The following is a 19,962-nucleotide window of genomic DNA, read 5'->3' as shown; positions in this document are numbered from 1 at the left end:
GTGCTCGCCTTGCCTCTGGAGTGAAGCTTCGAGGTGAGTTTATATTAGAATCCCCCTTCAACAGGTCGAACAAAGGTGTTAGTTTGACATTGGGTATTTTTAGGTATGGACGGATCCAATTGATATCCCCCATGAGTTTTTGTAGATCATTGAGAGTGTGTATATTGTCTAGCCTGAGAGACACCTTTTGGGGGGAAACATGAGTGGGTGCGACTTTCGCCCCCAGGAAAGTGGTAATGTCAGTCATTTGGATTTTTTCAGGGGCAATCTCTAGGTTAGCTTCTCTAAGACTAAGGACTAAATGTGACAAAACTGTTTTAAGAAGATCTGTGTCTCTATGGGCTAAGAGAATGTCATCCATATAATGGATGATTTTCACTTGAGGGAACTGCTGCCGAGTGCTAGCTAGCTTCGCAGCGACATACAGCTGGCACATGGTAGGACTATTAGCCATGCCTTGGGGCAGGACTGTCCATTCAAAGCGTTGACAGGGCTCCTCTTGATTACTAGAGGGCACAGTAAAGGCAAACTTAGGGGTGTCTTCAGGGTGGAGCGGAATAGAAAAGAAGCAATCTTTCAGATCTATGATGAAAATCGACCAGTGCTCCGGTAATGCCGAGAGGAGGGGCAGTCCCATCTGAACGGGCCCTAAAGGCTCCATGCAATCGTTAATAGCTCTTAGATCATGTAGCAGTCTCCATTTACCAGATTTCTTTTTTATTACGAATATAGGGGTGTTCCACGGTGACGTGGAAGGGGCGATATGGCCCTTTTCTAGTTGTTCTGATACTAGGGCGTGCAACGCTGCAAGTTTTTCCTGTGGCAAGGGCCACTGAGGCACCCACACCGGAGCCTCGGTTTTCCATTTTAGTTTTATAGGTGTGGGTGGGAATCTCTCCTCAGTGGCCCCTATGAAAAACCCAAGCCTCGTCTGTCAGACTTGGGGGCAGCTTGTATAGGCTCCGCACGTCCGTGCAGTGAAGCTCCTAAACCCTTGCCGGGGGTATACCCCATTTCTTTTAGCAGTCGCTTAGAGGTTGGGGAGTAGCCGCTAATTAAAGTAACGTCCATTTGGGTCAGAATGTCTCTTCCCCACAAAGACACAGGCAGGGCTAATACATAAGGCTGGAAACTGCCTTGGTGTCCTTCTTCATCGGCCCAATGAAGGGCAGCTGCACTGAGCATGGGCGCTGAAATTTGGCCTATTCCTCTAATGGGCTCTTCCGCCCTGCTCGTTGGCCAGGTGGGGGGCCATTCTTGTTGTCTTATGATAGACCGATCGGCCCCTGTATCGAGCAGGCCCAAGAAAGATCTGCCTTGCACCTTAATGGTTAGCATAGGTCGAGACTCCAGGGACATATGGAGTCCCTCAAAAATCGCTCCACTGGATCCGAACCCTTTTTCCCCTCTCTGTCTGATTCTGCTTGGAAAGACTGCATGTAAGCTGGGTAAGAGCAGGAGCTGCGCCAGCTTATCACCTTCTGCAATGACTAAGGTGCCCCGCTGAGATTGAACCATAACTTGGGCACGGCCTGTGAAATCTGAATCTACAAGTCCTGGTATAACTGTTAATCCTTTCAGGGCCGTGGATGCTCTTCCCAATATGAGCCCTACAGTACCAGCCGGTAAGGGCCCCTTGAAGGAGGTCCCTACTAACTGGACACCCATGGAGGGGGTTAGTACGAGTCTGGAGGTGGCACAGAGGTCCAGTCCTGCTGAGCCGGGGGACGCACGAATTTGATCGGATCCTGTGTTGTCGAATGGCATGCAAGGGGGTCCGTCGAAAGGGCGGACCCCCTCTTCCCGTTTTTTGGAATCTGCTCGGGGCGGCCAGAGAGGCGTCTACCCTGCGCATCGAAAACCGATTTACAGTCTTCTGCGCGGTGGGGGCCTTTGTGGCAACGGCCACACGGCCTGGTTGCTGCACCTGGTTCGCCAAACCGTTGAGTGGCAGGGGGTTGACGTCTATTGGGACAATCTCTCTTAAAGTGCCCTGATTGGCCACAGCCATAGCACCCGTTAGACTTTGCCCCTAAGGTTCTCGGGCTTTTTGTAGCCACCTGTAGGGAGCTGGCTAGCATGGCAGCTAGACCTGCATTAGTTAAAGGGCTGCCAGCATCTCTACAGAGCCTGACCCACTCTGTCAAATTTTTTGCTCTGTTTTGTGCCAGGATAACTTTGCACTCCTTGTTGCACTGCTCAAAAATCATTTGCTTAACCACAGTCTCTGCTACTCCTGGATCTGAGAAGATTCTCTCAGCTGCGGTTTGCATCCTGGCTACAAAATCCGCAAATGGTTCTGTGGGGCCTTGGTGTATATTGCTGAGTGAGGCCTGAGCCTCTCCCTCACCTGTTAGCTTTTTCCAGGCACCCACAAAACAGCGGAAGATCTGGGCATAGACCTCTTGTGGGAAACCCGTTTGGTTCTGGGCATGGGCGCCTCTCCCCAACAGCATGTCAGCATTCCACCCGCCACGTCTCCCCGCCGCATTCCTTGCGGCCTGCTCTTCAGCTAACTCCTCAAACCATGCTTTCCAATCTATGAATCGGCCTGGCGGCAAGCAAGCACGGGCTAGCTGAAAAATATCTGCGGGTGTATGATTTAGAGCAGAGAGGTTCTCGATCATGTTCAAGGTATAAGGGGCATTGGGGCCATACTGATGGACGGCCTGCCTCAATTCCCTCAATAGTTTGTAATCATATGATTCGTGCCGATTGCCACCTTGGGGATTGATAATAACCGGGTACATTTCTGAGACTGGCTGCGGCTCAAGTGGCTGGTAGCCACCCAGCATGCCAAAAGGTCTAAATGTTGTGAAAGGGTTCCATCTCCAGAAATGTCTCCCACCACTACCTAATGGCAAAGGGTCCTGAGGGCCTGTATACTCGGGCGGGGGGTACGGCAAAGGTTGCCCCTCCCCTGACCGACCCATCGGGGTTTCCGGGTCTGGCAGCAAAGGATAATTACATTTACTGGGCATGGCCACTAGAGGGAGCTCTCGGCAAGGTCCTTTGGTGGGACCGCCCAAGGCGTCAGTTGGGAGCTGGGGTGTCCCTGGGGGTGCAGCGGTAGACATTGGCGGGGCGGAAGGCCGCACGGGTGTGGCGGGAGGCTCCTCCCACTCAATTAGCGGGGACGCTTCCGCCTTCTCGTCAGTATCGCTATCTGACTCTGAGTCAGAGTCACTGGACTCCGGCGGTTTGCCCTTACAGGAGCCGTCCGCTGACGAAACTGACTGGGTTTCTTGGAGCGCGCACCGTGCTTCTTGCAAGACAGAGGACGGGCTTAGGCCGGTAGCCGATTCTAGTTCAAGGACCGCACGGACGGTCTCCCATATGGGTACTAGAATCGGGTCCATACACACGCCCGTCTGGCGCGCTCGGTCTATGTCGCGACCGAGCTTCATCCAAGAGGGTAGGCTAAGGCTGCCGGTGCAGGCAAACCAAGGGGCAAAAGTATCAACATCATCAAGAAAACGCTGAAGGGAGCTTTTCCTGACCGAGATACCCCGTTGTTTCAAAAGGTTCTTTAAGGGAGCTAAGAGAGGTGAACTTCCGGACTGCCCCATGATTGCAGTCGGCACTATACTTCAGTCACTCGGAGAGCTCTTCCGAGTCCCCCGGGGTCACCTGAAAACCCACGGGCCCTAACTATCATGTAATAAGACGCACTCACCTTCTCGCGTTGATCAGGCGCGGGAAGTCCGCCGTAAGCTCGACGCGCAGCGCTGCTCTCCTCACAGAGGGACCGTCGAGAGCGAGGCAGGAGGAGGAGCTTCCCCGTACGGGCCACCACTTGTCCGGCGCTGCCCCGCTCGGTCCCCGGTTCCCGGCCGGCGAGGGGAAACAGGGAAGGAGAGAGAGAGATGCAGACTGCGCGAACTAACCTGGTCATGAATCACGACTCGAACCACACGGCAGTTGTGAAAGCAAGCCCTTTACTACAGCTAGATGAACATTCTGTGTTACTGGTTCCCACACGGGGCACGGCGCCTCGTGGGAGAGCAGCCTCGATGTGGCCGTCAGGCACGGCTCCTTGTGGGCTGTCTCACCCTACCCCGTCCGGGTAAGACCTTTTATACACAATTAACAACCAATAAGCTTCTAGGCTAGTATCGCGTATACAGGATTTCGATTGGTAGGAGCGGGTGGCGGATACATGCGTCACTATGCGGAAACAGGATGCAGGCGCCATCTTGGCTCACTCGATGGGCGGGGGTAACTCTAGAGCAGGCTGCAGCGCATACGCTAGGCCCGATTCGGGAGGCGGCTTTCCACATCTGTGGATTGATGCTGAAATGGATCAAAACCAGTTCCCTGGTCTTCACCTTCTAAACAAAAAAAGATTAGGAAACCATAGCATCTCATTAGGATGCTACCAAATATGTGCATTGGGCAGAGGATTGCAGATAGAACGGACTGCAACTTTGTCATTGACAGTGCCACTGAATAGCACTGCTTATATACCTTTCAAGGTACTCGATCACTGTACATATTTGAATCTTTTCATTTATCTAGTCCTGTGCTAAATGTCGTAAATGCATGTTAATATATACTGGCACAAGTTTCTTTTAGCTCAAAACATTCCTAACTGTCTTCACATGTCTCCAGGAAACACTGCTGGGATTTTGCTTTGTAGGATTGCTTTGAATTTTAAATTAATCTATGGAAAAATAGACATTTTTACAGCATTTGACTGTTATATTAATTTACAGGAAAATTGTCAATTGTTACAGCAATTTTGGGGGTTCCTTAGCTTTTCCATCACATGACAGTGCACATGGCAACATTTTCCAGGTTCTGTTGACTTCCAGCTGCTGGCTGCTCCCTGTGGCTTCTCTTTCTGTGTCCAATTTCCTGTGCTTATAAGGTCTTCAGCCATATTGCATTATGGCCCACCCTCGTTCAGTGTGTGCACACTTTAGCTAATAACATCTTCTAAGATCCTGTTTACAAATGTGTTCACACCCACAGGACCAGGGGTTGGGACCTGAACATGATTTTTGTTGGGGGACATGATTCAATCCCCAACAACTTGTTAATGCCACTTACAAAAAAAAAAAAAGTTTTTAACGTGGAAGTTTTTTTTTTGTAGCAGTTCCATATTTTTCCTCTAAAAATATATAACATTTAAATTGTCAGCCCCCCTTCCTTTTTTTAAAGTCACAATTTGTTTTTTTGTTTTTTGTTTTTTTTTTTTGGTCATGGTGATGCTTATATTCAATATTTATACAGTAGGCAATGAAATCCTCTTGTTCAGTGTCTGGTAATAACCTAGATAGCAGTGCACATGGCTCTGAACTTAATCACTCCTCATCTGCAATTGTGGCCACATGGTAGGCTCTTTATGGAGAACCTACTGTGGAGCTGCCTCCGGCTCTGGGTTCCTTGGAGCCAGATGCAGAGATGTGGCCCTAAAGAGCAACCCAGGAGCGAAGGTGTGACTTTTAGTCTGTCTTCTTGGAGCTGAAGGATAGAATGCATTAGTGGTTGCGTATGGACTCATCTTTAGCCATCATTACTGCCTCTTCTAGCCTGTATTTTAGATCAGACTAACTTAACCATAACTTCTTATGGAGGGCCAGAGTGTTATTTTACTGTTGATTCCAACGGGTCTATTCTTGCTGTTGTTTGTTTTAATGCTTCAGAACTTGAGTTACATCTCTGTGTGCCAGATCCTGATCCATTTGGTTCTGTTTTTCTTTATCTTTGAAGCATAAATAGTAAGGACAGTCATCAGTTGTCAGTTTCTGCTCTGAAAGAAAATTATCCCCCGACTTTCTGTGTGTCATTAAAGCAAATCTGCAGGCTTCACGTTCTACCTTCCTCTTCTCCTCCTCCCCTGGTACCTGTGCTGTTTTGCTTAAACATAACATAATTACCCCCAGCTCTGTTTTATCTTTTTACTCTCTCACTCCTAGATCTTTCCTCCTTAATCACCCTAAATAAATTTTCATTCTGCTTTGCTTCCTTCCATAAACAGCTATCATTCTCTTTCCCTTCACTCAAAAGTATAGACCATACGAACTTTCTGATCAGTATTCACTTGTCAGTCTTCTCATCTTGGCTGCATAGGTCACTCCACCTATTGGTTTTTGTTTTTGGTTTTTTAAACTAGGTTTTTAATCATAATTTTTTATTGTAGAATATAACATATATACATAACAGTGATAACTTTCCAAGTGCAATTTCACAAGTAGTTAGCACATTTCAAAGAATATTGTAGGTTATAATTCCACAGTTTTGGTTATTTCCTTATTATGAAATATATATACAAGAAGATGATATCTTTCAAAGTATGATTTAACAAGTAGATATATAGGAAATTACCGAAGTTATTATGTGTTATAGTACCATAGTTTCAGTTATTTCCTTATTGTGAAATCTAACGTATATACAAAAAGGTATAGCTTTCAAATTATAATTTAACAAGTAGCTATAGAACAAATTTCAAAGGATGCTATGGGTTACCATTCCACCATTTCAATTCTTTCCTTCTGACTATTCTAATACCCTAACAACTAAGAAAAAAATTATATATAAAGATTCAGTATTCATAATCCTTTGTTAAATTCTATCTTGTCTGTTGCTACCCTGTCTCTAGTTTAATCACTTTCCCAGTCTTCAGGGATGTCTAGGCAGTGACCATGTACCTGCCTGTGACAGTAAACGTTGTTGGCCATTTCACTTTACCCCTTCTGGGAGCTTCTTTTCTTACCTTGCATGCCTCAGTCACTGTAACTGTGGTATATGGCAGAGGTCTCACCATTTCCTAGGTCTGTTCTTGCACCCCATATAAGCTCCTGCCTTATATGTGGGCCGACACTCGCAACTGTACCCCCAACCTTAATTCCCAATGTGCCTTTCCATTGTTTTCTATACATGTCACTTGTTGAACCCCACTGTCACCTCAAACATAGTAGTTCTTAAACTGAATTCATAATTCTCTTTATATTCTTTTGTTCCTATTACAAGGGTGCAGAACTCCTTTTTCTGCACCCGTCCTATTTATTTGCACCCATCCTATTTTTTACTCTATTCCCTCCCTTTGTCACATGTTCAGCAGCCAAGCCCTGTTGATCTCTATTACATCTGTTACTTCACCCTTAGTCCCCACCTGGCTCATTATTGTGTAATTCTTCTAACTCAGACTTATTCCCTCACCTAGACTGCTAAAACCTAAATGGTTATCTCTGCTTCAGGGTACTCTCTCCCTAATAAATCCCTCTGCCCTCTGTTGCAGAGTAATCTTCCTGAGGCATTAAATACTAGTCAGGGCATTCTCCTGCTCCCAAACCTTCATTTACCAGCTCTCCTCCCATTTCACCCCACCCCCCACACACACACTCCGTCTCCAGAATGCAACACCACTCTTCAGATGCGTTCTAGGCCTTCCACGATGGTCCTGACAGTCTTATTTTCAGCCATTCTTTATTAGACTACTTCTGTGCCATCTAAAATGAACTGCCTTGGTTGATTCTTTCCTGCTGCCATTGTAACACCCCATAGTTCATAAAATATGCCTAATGAATATTCATTACCTCTACCCCAACTTCAAGTTCCCTGAGAATGAGAATGCTTTCATACTCATCTCATGTTCTTACAGTTCCTTTGGCAAACTGAAACATATTTGCTGATAAATATTTGTTGAATGAATAACCCAGTAGCAGAAGTGAGTCTGTAATAGATGTGTGTCTCGTTAGGTGGATCCAGACATTGGGTAGTAACTAAGATCACAGTAACAAAGAATATACTAGAAATCCCCACAGAGAAGTCAGTGTACCCACTGTAAATGTAGTATGCCACACTGAGCCAATTCTAGCATGGAAAATCTTCCTCTGTCCTACTTGCCATGGACTCCAGGAAGTCATAGGGAAATGATTTTTGGCAAAGTTGCACGCAGAAAAGTCCCAGTATCTTCACACAGCCAGAGCTCTCTCGAAGTGATGAGGGACACAGAGACATTGTGCACAATAGGCGAGCCTGTCCGTTGTCTGCTACTTTGGCTCTCTTTGATCTCTGTGAAGGAGGAAGGTGCACAAAGTTCTGTGAATGGACAATAGACCCGGAGTCAGAAAGCAGCGGGCAGTGTGCTGCTCAGCAGGCAAGTCATGGCGATGCCCAGACACCGTGCATCTGTTGATAAGCATCTTCTCTTGGTGCCTTGGAGTCGCTCATTTCCTTCCAGCTTGACTCCAAAGGACCTGATTCATCTTCAGCATCTCTACAATGTGACACTTTCAGTCTGTAGGCTTTTTCTTTTTGAGCCCACAGGAGGTAACAGGTATGTAAGTGTTCTTTCCTGGTATCACTGAACTGTTTCTTTCCAATGCTGCTGTTTTCTGCGGCTCTCCAATGTGAATTTGACTTTTGCATCATCCCTGTGATAGAACTCACTTTGCTGTGCTAAAAGATTTGGTATCTGTCAGTTGGTTTGGAGTCAGGGAGTTGAGTATAAGTTTTCATTTTATTGCAAAAGATGTCAGCAACTTTTACAGGTATTAGTAAAAATATAATAATGTAATGAATGAGGGCAATCTGTACTTAGAATTGTATCATTTAATAATGGTGCCACTTTGGTATGTATAAAACTTTATGAAATCACATATAAAACAACCGGTAGCTCATGGTCCCTGAAATAATCTGGAAAACTGGGTTTAGAAATCTCAGCTTTCTGTGAACCTGTTAAGCAGGATCTCAGAATTCAAAGGAATGCTAGAGTGGTGGCATAAAGTGGTTGTCACTCATGTCTGTACATTAAATAATCAAATAGGAAATGTTTTAAAAAAGACAGATGCAGAAATTCTGGTTTAACTTGTTTGGAGAAGGGCCCAGATAGCACTGCTTTTAAAAGCCCTGCAAGTGATTCTAACATGCAAGCAGGGAGAAGAACCACCAGTTTAGGAGAAGGGGGAAAGAAACCAGCATGTTTGGAGTCACTACTATGTCTTGTGCACAGTGTTGGCTGCTCTGGCTTCTCTGCATTTGCCGACTCTTTGATTCTTGTAAGTGTGAGATGGTTTGAAAAATAAGGGGAATGAGGTTTGATCTTTACATGTCAGACTCACTGGTTTCCTTAACCACCAGTGGCAGGAGGTGGATGAGTACTTCTATTCTTCAAGAATATTGTGCAGGCTGATTGTTTCCCATTTTACCCTTGGTAAGAGATGTTCTTCCCAATGTGTTTTTTTTTTTTTTTTTAAATATTAGAGAAGTTGTGGGTTTACAGAACAATCATGCATAAAATAAAGGATTCCCATATACCATCCCACCACCCACACCCTGCATTGGCATGGAACTTTTATTATAATTGATGAGAGCACATTTTTATAATTGTACTATTAATTAAAGTCCATGGTTTAATTTAGGGCTCACTGTTTGTGTAGTGTAGTTCCATGGATTTTTTTTTTTTTTAATTTTTTTTTTAATTTTTATTCTGTTACCATATTTACCCTTTTAATCATATTCAGATATATTTCAGTGCTGTTAATTGCACTCACAGTGTTGTGCAACCATCACCACCATCCATTATCAAAACATTTCCGTCATTCTAAATAGGAACATTTTTTTAATTAAATTCAGTTTTATTGAGATATATTCACATACCATACAGTCATCCATGGTGTACAGTCAACTGTTCATAGTGCCATCATATAGTTATGCATTCATCACCAAATAGGAGTATCTTAAGCCTTAACTTCCCATTCCCTCTCCCTATCCCATCTCCTGGTATTCTAGACTCTATCTGAGTTTGTTTATTCTAATTGTTTCAAAACAGTGAGATTATGCATTACTTGTCCTTTTGCATCTGACTTATTTCACTCAACGTTATGTCTTCAAGGTTCAACCATGTTGTTGCATGTATCAGGACTTCACTCATTTTTATGGCTGAACAGTATTCCATTGTATGTATATACCACATTTTATTTATCCATTTATTAGTTGATGGACACTTGGGTTGCTTCCATTTTTCAGCAGTTGTGAACAATGCTGCTGTGTGTAAATACCTGTTCAACTCCCTGCTTTCAATTCTTTTGGCAATATACCTAGTAGTGGGACTGCCAGGTCATATGGTAGTTCTCTGCTTAGCTTTCTGAGGAACCATCAAACTGTCTTCCACAGTGGCTGCACAATTTTCCATTGCCACCAGTGATGAATGAGTGTTCCTATTTCTTGGCATCCTCTCCAGCAGTTGTTTTACATTTTTTTAAATAGTAGCCATTCTAATGGGTGTGAAATGGTATCTCACTGTGGTTTTGATTTGCCTTTCCCTGATGGTTAATGATGTTGAACATCTTTTCATGTGCTTTTTTTAGATCTTCCTCAGAGAGATGTCTATCAAGTCCTTTTCCTTTTTTTTTTTTTTTTTTTTTCTTTTTCTTTTTCACTTTTAACAGTGGGACTCTGTTTTGAGGCTAGAAGTCCAGAATCAAGATGTCAGCAAGGCAATGCTTTCTCCCCAAAGGCAGTAGCATTCTGGGGCTGGCTGTCGAACAACCCTTAGGGTTCCCCTGGCTTTTCCATCACATGGCAATGTACGTGGCAGCATCTTCTTTCTCTTTTGCGTTCCGTTGATTTTTAGCTTCTGGCTGGTCCCCATGGCTTCTCTCTCTGTGGCCTTCTCTATTAGTCCTCCAGTAACAGGATTAAGACCCAGCCTAACTCAGTTGGGCCACACTATAACTGAAGTAACCTCATCAGAAGGTCCTATTGACAATGAATGGATTCACACCCATAGGAATGGATTAAAATTAAGAACATGTTTTTTTGAGGGTACATAACTTCAAGCCAACACAGCTCCTGACATTTTCTCATTTTTTAATTGGGTCGTTTGTCTTTTTGTTGTTAAGTTGAAGGATTTCTTTATATATTCTGGGTGTTAATCCTTTATCGAATAAGTGGTTTCCAAGTATTTTCTCCTGTTGTGTAGGTTGTTGTTTTACTTTCATGATAAAGCCCTTTGAGGCACAAAAGCCTTTAATTTTGATGAGGTTCCATTTATCTATTTTTTCTTTTGTTGCTTATGCTTTGGGTGTAAAATCTAAGGAACCAACACAAGATCCTGAAGATGCTTCCCTTTGTTTACTTTTAGGGTTTTGATAGCTTTAGCTCTTACATTTGTCGAAGAGACTATTCTAAGAAATTTTAAGTTTGAGAAGTGTGAGTCCTCCATCTTCATTCTTTTTTTCAAGATGGCTTTAGCTATTAAGACCTCTACCCTCCATATAAATTTTATAATTTACTTTTTCATTCTGCAGAGAAGGTTGTGAGAATTTTGGTTGGGATTACACTGAAGCTATAAATTGCTTTGGGTAGTATTGACATCTTGATGACATCATCTTCCAATTCATGAACACGGAATGTCCTTTCATTTATTTAGGTCTTCTTTAATTTCTTTTAGCAATGTTTCATAGTTTTCTATATGCAAGTCCTTTACATCTTTGGTTAGATTTATTCCTAGATATTTGATTCTTTTAGTTGCTATTGTGAATGGAATTTTTTTCTTGTTTTTTCTGATTGTTCATTGCATGTGTGTAGAAATGCTACTGAGTTTTTGCTAAGTTCATTTATTAGTGTTAGGAACTTTTCTTTTGGATTTTTCAGGATTGTCTGTATACAGGATCATATTATCTGCAAATAAGGAAATTTTTACTTCTTCCTTTCCAATTTGGATGCCTTTTACTTCTTTTTCTTGCCTAATTGTTCTGACAATAGCTTCCAGTACAATGTTGAAAAACAGTGGTGACAGTGGGCATCCTTGTCTTGTTCCTGATCTCAGAAGGAAAGCTTTCAGTCATTCACCATTGAGCAGGATAATAGCTGTGGGCTTTTCATGTATGCCATTTATCATGTTGAAGAAGTTTCCTTCTATTCCTAGTGTTGTAAGTGTTTTTGTCAAGAAATTGTGTTGTATTTTGTCAGATGCCTTATCTGCATCAATTGAGATGATCATGTGTTTTTTTCCCTTCATTCTGTTAATGCGGTATATAACATTAATTGATTTTCTTATGTTGAACCAACATTGCATACCAGGGATAAATTCCACTTGATCATAGTATATAATTCTTTTAATATGGTGTTGCAGTTGGTTTGCTAGTATTTTGTTGAGATTTTTGCGTCTATATTCATAAGAGGTATTGGTCTGCCATTTTCTTTTCTTATGATATCTTTATCCGGTTTTGGTATGAGGGTGATGATGGTCTCGTAGAATGAGTTAGGGAGTGTCCCCACCTCTTCCATGTTTTGGAAGGGTTTGAGCAGAGTTGGAGTTAAGTCTTCTTGGAATGTTTGGTAGAATTCCCTTGTGAAGCCACCTGGTTCTGGGCTTTTCTTTATTGGGAGGTTTTTGATTATTAATTCAATCTTTTTACTTGTCATTGGTTTATTGAGATCTTCTATTTGTGCTTGAGTCAATGTAGGTAGATTTTTGTGTTTCTAAGAATTTGTCCATTTCATCTGTTACCTAATTTATTGGCATACAGGTTGTTCATAATATCCTCTTAGAGTCCTTTTTATTTCAGCAGTGTCAGTGGTAATGTCCCCTTTTCATTTCTGATTTTAAAAATTTGTATCCTCTATCTTTTTTTCTTTGCCAGTTTGGCTAAAGGTTTGTTGATTTTATTGATATTTTCAAAGAACCATCTTTTAGTTTTGTTGATTCTCTCTACTGTTTTTTTGTATGTGTGTGTTTTCTCTTACATTTGTTTCTACTTTAATCTTTTTTTCTTCCCTTCTGCTCACTTTGAATTTAGTTTGCTTTTCTTTTTTCTTATTATTCCAGTTTTGAGGTTAGATTTCTGAGTTGAAGTATTTCTTCTTTTTTAATGTAAGCATTTAGAGCTCTAAATTTCCCTCTCAGTGCTGACTTATAAGTTTTGGTATGTTGTATTTTCATTTTCATTTGCCTTAAGAAATTTCCTAATTTTGCTTCTGATTTCTTCTTTAACACATTAGTTGTTGAGTATTGTTTAATTTCCAAGTATTTGTGAATTTCCCATTTCTTCCTGTGTTACTGATTTCTGGCTTTACTCTGTTGTGGTCAGAGAATATACTTTGGCATAATTTCATTATTTTTTACTTTACTGAGACTTGTGTTGTGATGCAACATATAGTCTATCCTGGGGAATGATCCATGTGCACTTGAGAAGTATGCATATTATGTTTTTTTTGGGTGCAGTATTCTTTATATGTCTGTTAAGTCTAGTGGATTTAGTGTATCATTCAAGTCCTGTGCTTTCTTACTGATCTGACTAGGTATTCTATTCATTATTGAGAGTGGTGTGTTAAAGTCTCCTACTAATAATGTAAAACTGTCGATTTCGCCTGTCAAATCTGTGAGTATTAGCTTCATATATTTTTGGGGCTCTGCTGTTAGGTGCATATATTTTATGATTGTTACATCTTCCTGTTGATTTGCCCCCTTTATTGGTATACAGTGACCGTCTTTGTTTCTCATAACTAAGACTTTTGACTTAAAGTCTATTTTATCTGATACAAGTGTAGCTACTGCAGTTCTCTTTTGGTTACTATTTGCATGGTATATTTTTTTCCATCCTTTCACCATCAGCCTACTTTTATCTTTGACTTTAAGGTGAGTCTCTTGCAGACAGCATATAGTTGGGTCATGCTTCTTTATCCATTCTATCAATCTATGCCTATTGACTGGAGAATTTAATCCATTTACATTTAAAGTCACTGCTGATAATACAGGACTTTCTTCTGCCATTTTGCTATTTAGTATTTGTGTTATATCTTTTTTGTCTCTCACTTCCATTAAATGCTACTTTTATATTCATTTGCTTTTTTGTGTTGTAGCATATTGAGGGCCTTTTCACTTTTTTCTGGATATATTTTTCATCTGTTTTTCTTGTGATTACTATGGGGTAAAATTTAACATCCTAAATTTATAACAATCATATTTGGTTTGATAGCAACTTAACTTCAGTGGCATGTACGTATACTTAACCTGTAATCCTCTGTCCACCCACCATTTCTTTGTACTTGTTGCCACTTATATTTTTGTACATTGTATGTCCCAAAACCTAGATTTATCATTAATTTTTATGTATTTGCATTTTAGTACCTGTAGGAAGTAAGAAGTGGCGTACATACCAAACAATGGAATATAATAATAGCAGCATTTATAATTACTCAAATGGTTACCTTTGGGTCTTTATTTCTTTTTGCTGCTTTGAACCACTATCTTGTGTCCTTTCCTTTCAGTCTGAAGATGTCTTCCTTTAGCATTGCTTGTATGACCAGTCTAGTGGTGATGAACTCCCTCAGCCTTTGTTTAACTGAGAATATCTTAATCTCTCCCTCATTTTTGAAACAAATTCTTGGCCAGCCAGTGATTTCCTTCAGCACTTTATGTATTTCAAACCACTACCTTCTTGCCTCCATGGTTTCTGATGAGAAATTGGCAGTCAGTCTCCCCTATACGTAACACCTTGCTTTTCTCTTGCAACTTTCAGAACTCTCTCTTTGTCCTTTGCATTTGATAGTGTAATCAGTATATGACCTGATGTATTTTTCTCCATGTTTATCCTGTTTGTTGTTCTCTGAGCTTTTGGATGTGCATATTCATGTCTTCAGCTAAGTTTAAGAAGTTCTCTGTTATGATGTCTTTGACTATTCCTTTTGCCTCCTTCTCTCTTTTTTTTCCTTCTGGGACTCCCATAATGTATATATTGGTGTGCTTGATGGTGCTCCATAGCTGTCTTAGGCTATTTTTGCTTTTAATATTTATTTTTTTCTTTCTGCTCCTCAGCCCAACTCATTTCAAGTGTCTTGTCTCCAAGTTCACTTATTCTTTCTTCTGTCAGCTCCAATTTGCTCTTGAAACCCTATTGGGCATTTTTCATTTCAGTTACTGTGTTCTTTAATTCCAGGAGTCCTGTTTGGTTCCTTTTTAAAATTTCTCCTCTTTATTTATCCTCTCATATTTTCATTCATTGTTTTCCTGATATTCTTTAGTTCTTTCTCTGTACATTCCTTCATGTCCTTGTGCATTTTTAAGATCATTTTTTCAAAGGCTTTATTCACTATGTTCATAGTGGTGTCTTTTTTATTGGTGTTTTCTGTATTTTTATACTCTTCCTTTAGATGGACTGTCATTATCTGTTTGTCTTGTACCCTTTTGCACACTGTACTTTTTAATATTTTAAAATTTTAATTCTTGCATTTACTTCTGGGATGTCTGTTTCTTGGTTTTGAAACCAGCTGGTGATAAGACAGAGATTTTCTTGAGCTTCGCCCTTCTATCTGGAAGGTCTGCCGTGGGTGAATGCAGTATGCAGGCTTTTTAGTTGTTTTGGAGTTCCCCTGTTTATAGGAGTACTATTGTCCCTTCTGTTTCCCAGGAGACAGACCTCCCTCTCTCCAGTATTGATGCCAACAGGCCTTTGTCCCAGACTGTCTGCCTCTACAGTTTTGTTTTTTTTTGTTTGTTTGTTTGTTTTTTATTAAATTCAGTTTTATTGAAATACATTCACACACCATACAATCATCCATGGTATACAATCCACTGTCCACAGTATGATAACATAGTTATGCGTTCATCACCACAATCTATCTCTGAACATTTTCCTTACATCAGAAAGAACCGGAACAAGAATAAAAAATAAAAGTGAAAAAAGAACACCCAAATCATCCCCCCATCCCACCCCATTTGTCCTTTAGTTTTTATCCCCATTTTTCTACTCATCCATACACTAGATAAAGGGGGTGTGATCCACAAGGTCTTCACAATCACACTGTCACCCCTTGTAATCTACATTATTATATAATTGTCCTCAGGAGTCCAGACTGCTGGGTTGGAGTTTGGTAGTTTCAGGTATTTACTTCTAGCTATTCCAATGCATTAAAACCTAAGAGGTGTTATCTATATAGTGCATAAGAATGTCCACCAGAGTGACCTCTCGACTCCATTTGAAATCTCTCAGCCACTGAAACTATTTCGTCTCATTTTGCATCCCCCTTTTGGTCAAGAAGATACTCTCAGTCCCATGATGCCGGGTCCACATTCATCCCCGGGAGTCATATTCTGCATTGCCAGGGAGATTTACACCCCTGGGAGTCGGGTCCCACGTTGCCTCTACAGTTTTTAACACTCCTTTTTTTTGTTAATGCATTTTTTTATTGTGAACTTTAAGATATATACATAACAATGATAACTTTCAAAGATCGCTTTAACAAGTAGAGAGCAAATTTCAAAGAATGTCATGGGTTACAATTCCACAACTTCAGCTATTTCCATTATTGTATAATATGACATACATACAGAAAGGTGTTAACTTTTGATGTACAGCTCAAACAAGCAGTTATATAGGTAATTTCAAAAATTGTTATGGTTACAGTTCCACAGTTTCAGTTCTTTCCTTATTATGCAACATAGGTTGTATACAGAAATGTGGAGACTTTCAAAGCACAATTCAACAAGTAGCTATAGAGCAAATTTCAAAGGATGTTACAGGTTACAGTTCTACCATGTCATTTACCTCTTTCCAGCTATTCCAACACCCCAGCCTCTAAAAACATATAAATATATTTACATAAAGTTTCGGTATTCATAGACGTTTGTTAAATCTTACCTTGTTTGTCGCTACCCCTTCCTCTTACTTATTCTCTTTCTCCATCTTCAGGGGGGTCTAGGCAGTGAGCACCCTAACTTGTTCATATTGAAAGGGAGTGTTGACAGTAAGGGGAAGGGAGCTGAATCTGACTGTGTTCTTAAAGAGGCTGTTGCCTCTGGGTTTTAGGACTTGTCTGGCATAGGAACACTCTGGTGGATTTAAGTTTCTGAGAGATAAAACTTAGTAGTGAATCTTTTATAGAATCTCAGGTAGGAAGCTAGGTATTTGGGGACTACTTTTGCTAAGGGCATGGCATACTGTGGCCATTTGGGATGTCTAGCTGGAGCTTGCATAAGAGAAACCTCCAGGATAGCCTCTCAACTCTATTTGGGATCTGTCAGCCACTGCTTTAACACTCCTTTTGTTGTCTCGTGTTCTTTTTGCCTGGGAGGGCAAGTTCTGGGAGGAGGGTCATCCCGGAAAAGACTTTTCCAAGTCAGTTTTTCCTAGCCAAAACGGGGCCAGGGATCCATGAAGGGGGTGCAGACCAGCTCCAAAGGGCCCTGGGGACAGGATCAGGAAGGGTGCCAAAAGTTTCTCCAAGGGCTCCGCAAAGCTGAATTTTCCTGGCCTGCCCAGCAAGTGCAGCTCTTCAGCTGACTGTCCCTTGCCACCTTGAGGAAATGCTGTTTCTTTAAATCTCTACTGCCTCTGCCCCTGTCTGGGGTGGGTTGAAACAACAGCTGCCCTCAGAGCCAGCACCCAGCGATCCAAATTTTATAATCAAAACCTGTGATCCACGAAAGGCTGTGCCCGCCCCTGTTCTTGGGGAAGAGGATTTTTATGCCCCTTTCTGTCACCAGCAGCTAGCCAGAGACCAGACCCCGTGGCAGCCTCAGCAAGAATGGGGGATGGGTACTGGTAGCCACCATGCAGAGAGAGCAATTTATTGCTCTTTACTGTAATTTATCTGCTTTTTCCTGTCTTCCCTAGAGGCTGTACAGTGTTTCTGCTTCAGGGTGAAGACTTTGTCATTTCAGGGTGAGGCTGGCCTTTGGAGTTTCCAAACAGTTTCAGACAGTTCCTGCCTGTTTAATAGTTGTTTTGGGGGAGGACTGAGTCCTGGAGCCCCGTACTCTGCCATCTTCCCTGGAAGTCCCCTATCACCCCGTTTTGAGTCTTGTAAAATAAGTCTTAAGGCTAATTCCAACTCAGTAATCTTCCTCTGCAATACTGCCCCATAAAACGGTTTTTTTAATTTTAATTATTTTCATTTAACCTGTTTTTCTGCCGCTTTTATTTTCATCTGAAGGGAGCTCTGGTCCAGGAGCACCCAGAGAACCTGCTTTCTAATCCTGGCAGTGCCCTCCACACTGGTACCAGCAAGGGCGGGTTCATCTCTACTTTGACAAACTTGAACAACTCCCTGTGGGTCACGTCAAAAGGTGTAGGTGCCAGCCCTCAAAAAGCCCAAGTGCTGCGAAAGGGGGTGTGGGGTGGTCTTGTCGCATGTTGGTGCACAAATCCTCAAGACTGGAGGGAAGGCTGAGCTGTTGTGAGCGGTGGAGCATTGGGCACAGAAGGCTTTCATGACACCCGAGGAAACACACTGCAGTCCCTGGGTGTGTGGGCTCGAGCTCCACTTCCTACTTTCAAAAGACGTTTTTTGGTCCTTTCAGTGAACTCTGGGTCAGTTTTTTGTTTTGTTTTTTTTTTAAAACCAAGAGTGTTCAACTTGCCTCATTAGAGTTGCCTAAGAGAGATGAAGGAAATGGCAAAACCTGGTGGAGGCAGGCCAAAGGAGGTAGTGTGGGTCGGTCTAAACAGAGGAGAAGACTGTTGTCTCTGAACAGTTTCAGTGTATTGAGAGTGAAAATCCTTGTATGTTTTTGAGAATAATTGTGGCTCGATTTAAGATACCAGGTTGGCAAAAATGAAAGACAGCTTGATTTGGGAGCTACTGGATGAACATTTTTCTATGCTTTTTTCTGTTAACATTGTCATGTATATTAGATAAGTTATGCAAAAGTATTTTTCTTTATAAAGTAATTAAAGATTTATGTAGAAGAAATTAAAAATACTGCAAAGACCAAACATTTGTAATCCCACCGTCTCACAAGTACTACTGTGGTGTATTTCTTCTAGGTGGGGTTGGGAGGGTCCGGGGGGAGAGGTGCACATGAACTTCAAAATTATGAGGGTTTTTATTTAACTGTGTATATTGAATATTTTTCCAGGATATTGTTATTAGCTGCATAGTGTCTCATTGCGTGAACACCATTATCTTTATTTAATCCATCCCTTACCTTTGGATAGTTAGGATCTTCCTAATTTTCATTCCTACCTATTATAAACAGTACTTTCAACAACATGCTTATAGCTAATTTTAATCAGTAAAGGCCATTTTATGAGGGCATGTACATTGGTTAGTGGGATAAGAGATTCTAGCAAAGTGTGGTTTTATATGATGCTGACCCAAATTATGCCTGTTAGCGTGATGGCATCTACTAAGCTATAAAATGTAAGCACCATGTCTGTGGTTTGACTTTGCCAAGATCACTACATAATAAACATTCTGAATGATACTGCATGCTAACCTTCGTTTGTGTGATATAAAAATTTACTGTATCTGTGACAAGGAATAACAAGTTGAAGTAGAGTAAGAAGGAATTTAATTGCTTAGAATAAATACAGGCTTAACTTCAAAATGGTTAGCTTAAAATTTCCCTTATAGTGCACTTTAAAGATTTCCACCGATGATCTCAGGAGGCGATGCACCCAGCCATTGCTGGAATGAAGTAACACAAGTTGTTCACAGCTTAGGGCATAGTTGACTTAAGGCATAATTTTGCTACTTTAACATACCACTTATCTTACATGAAAAGAGCAATTCTATACACAGGTAGTATATAAATAAAGTTGTAAAAATTTGTAACTCCATAAAATGGTAATTGATGATCTACCTGGGTTTTTTTTTTTTTTTTTAAGAGAATCAAAAATTGCTTTCAACTAAGTTTACATGTTTTCTGGCAATTGTTGTATCTTTGCCAGACTCATGAAATCCATCATGCGAAGAACCTTTGCCCTCCTTACCCCTGTCTATTCTGAGAGGCAGATCTGCACCTTTTTATTTGTATCCTAGGTGTTTTTCATTTGTCACTGCCCTTGGGTCCTTGACTTTGAGCCCTGAGGTGGCAGTTGCTTGCGGCTGCCTGTTTCTGCTTCAAGGTGAAGACTCTGTCATTTCAGGGTGAGGACTCTGGTGAGGCCTACAGAAGTCCCTTTCTGACCTTCATACTCTTTCAACCTCTGTGTTAAGGCAGTGGGACCTGTTCACCCAGGGCTGCCGATTCAGACTTGTACTCACTGTTTTAACCCACACAATACA

The 19,962-nt window shown here is 41.5% G+C and overlaps 1 protein-coding gene across 4 annotated transcripts in view; it reads left to right on the top strand.

Annotated features, from left to right (window-relative positions):
• Positions 1 to 19,962, top strand: part of SLC25A13 (solute carrier family 25 member 13) — a 257,057-nt gene that overhangs the window by 193,704 nt on the left and 43,391 nt on the right. The window lies entirely within an intron of this gene.

Source organism: Choloepus didactylus, chromosome 5, assembly GCF_015220235.1.
Source record: "Choloepus didactylus isolate mChoDid1 chromosome 5, mChoDid1.pri, whole genome shotgun sequence".
NCBI classification, from domain to species: Eukaryota; Metazoa; Chordata; class Mammalia; order Pilosa; family Megalonychidae; genus Choloepus; species Choloepus didactylus.
This window is presented reverse-complemented; position numbering and strand designations above follow the sequence as displayed.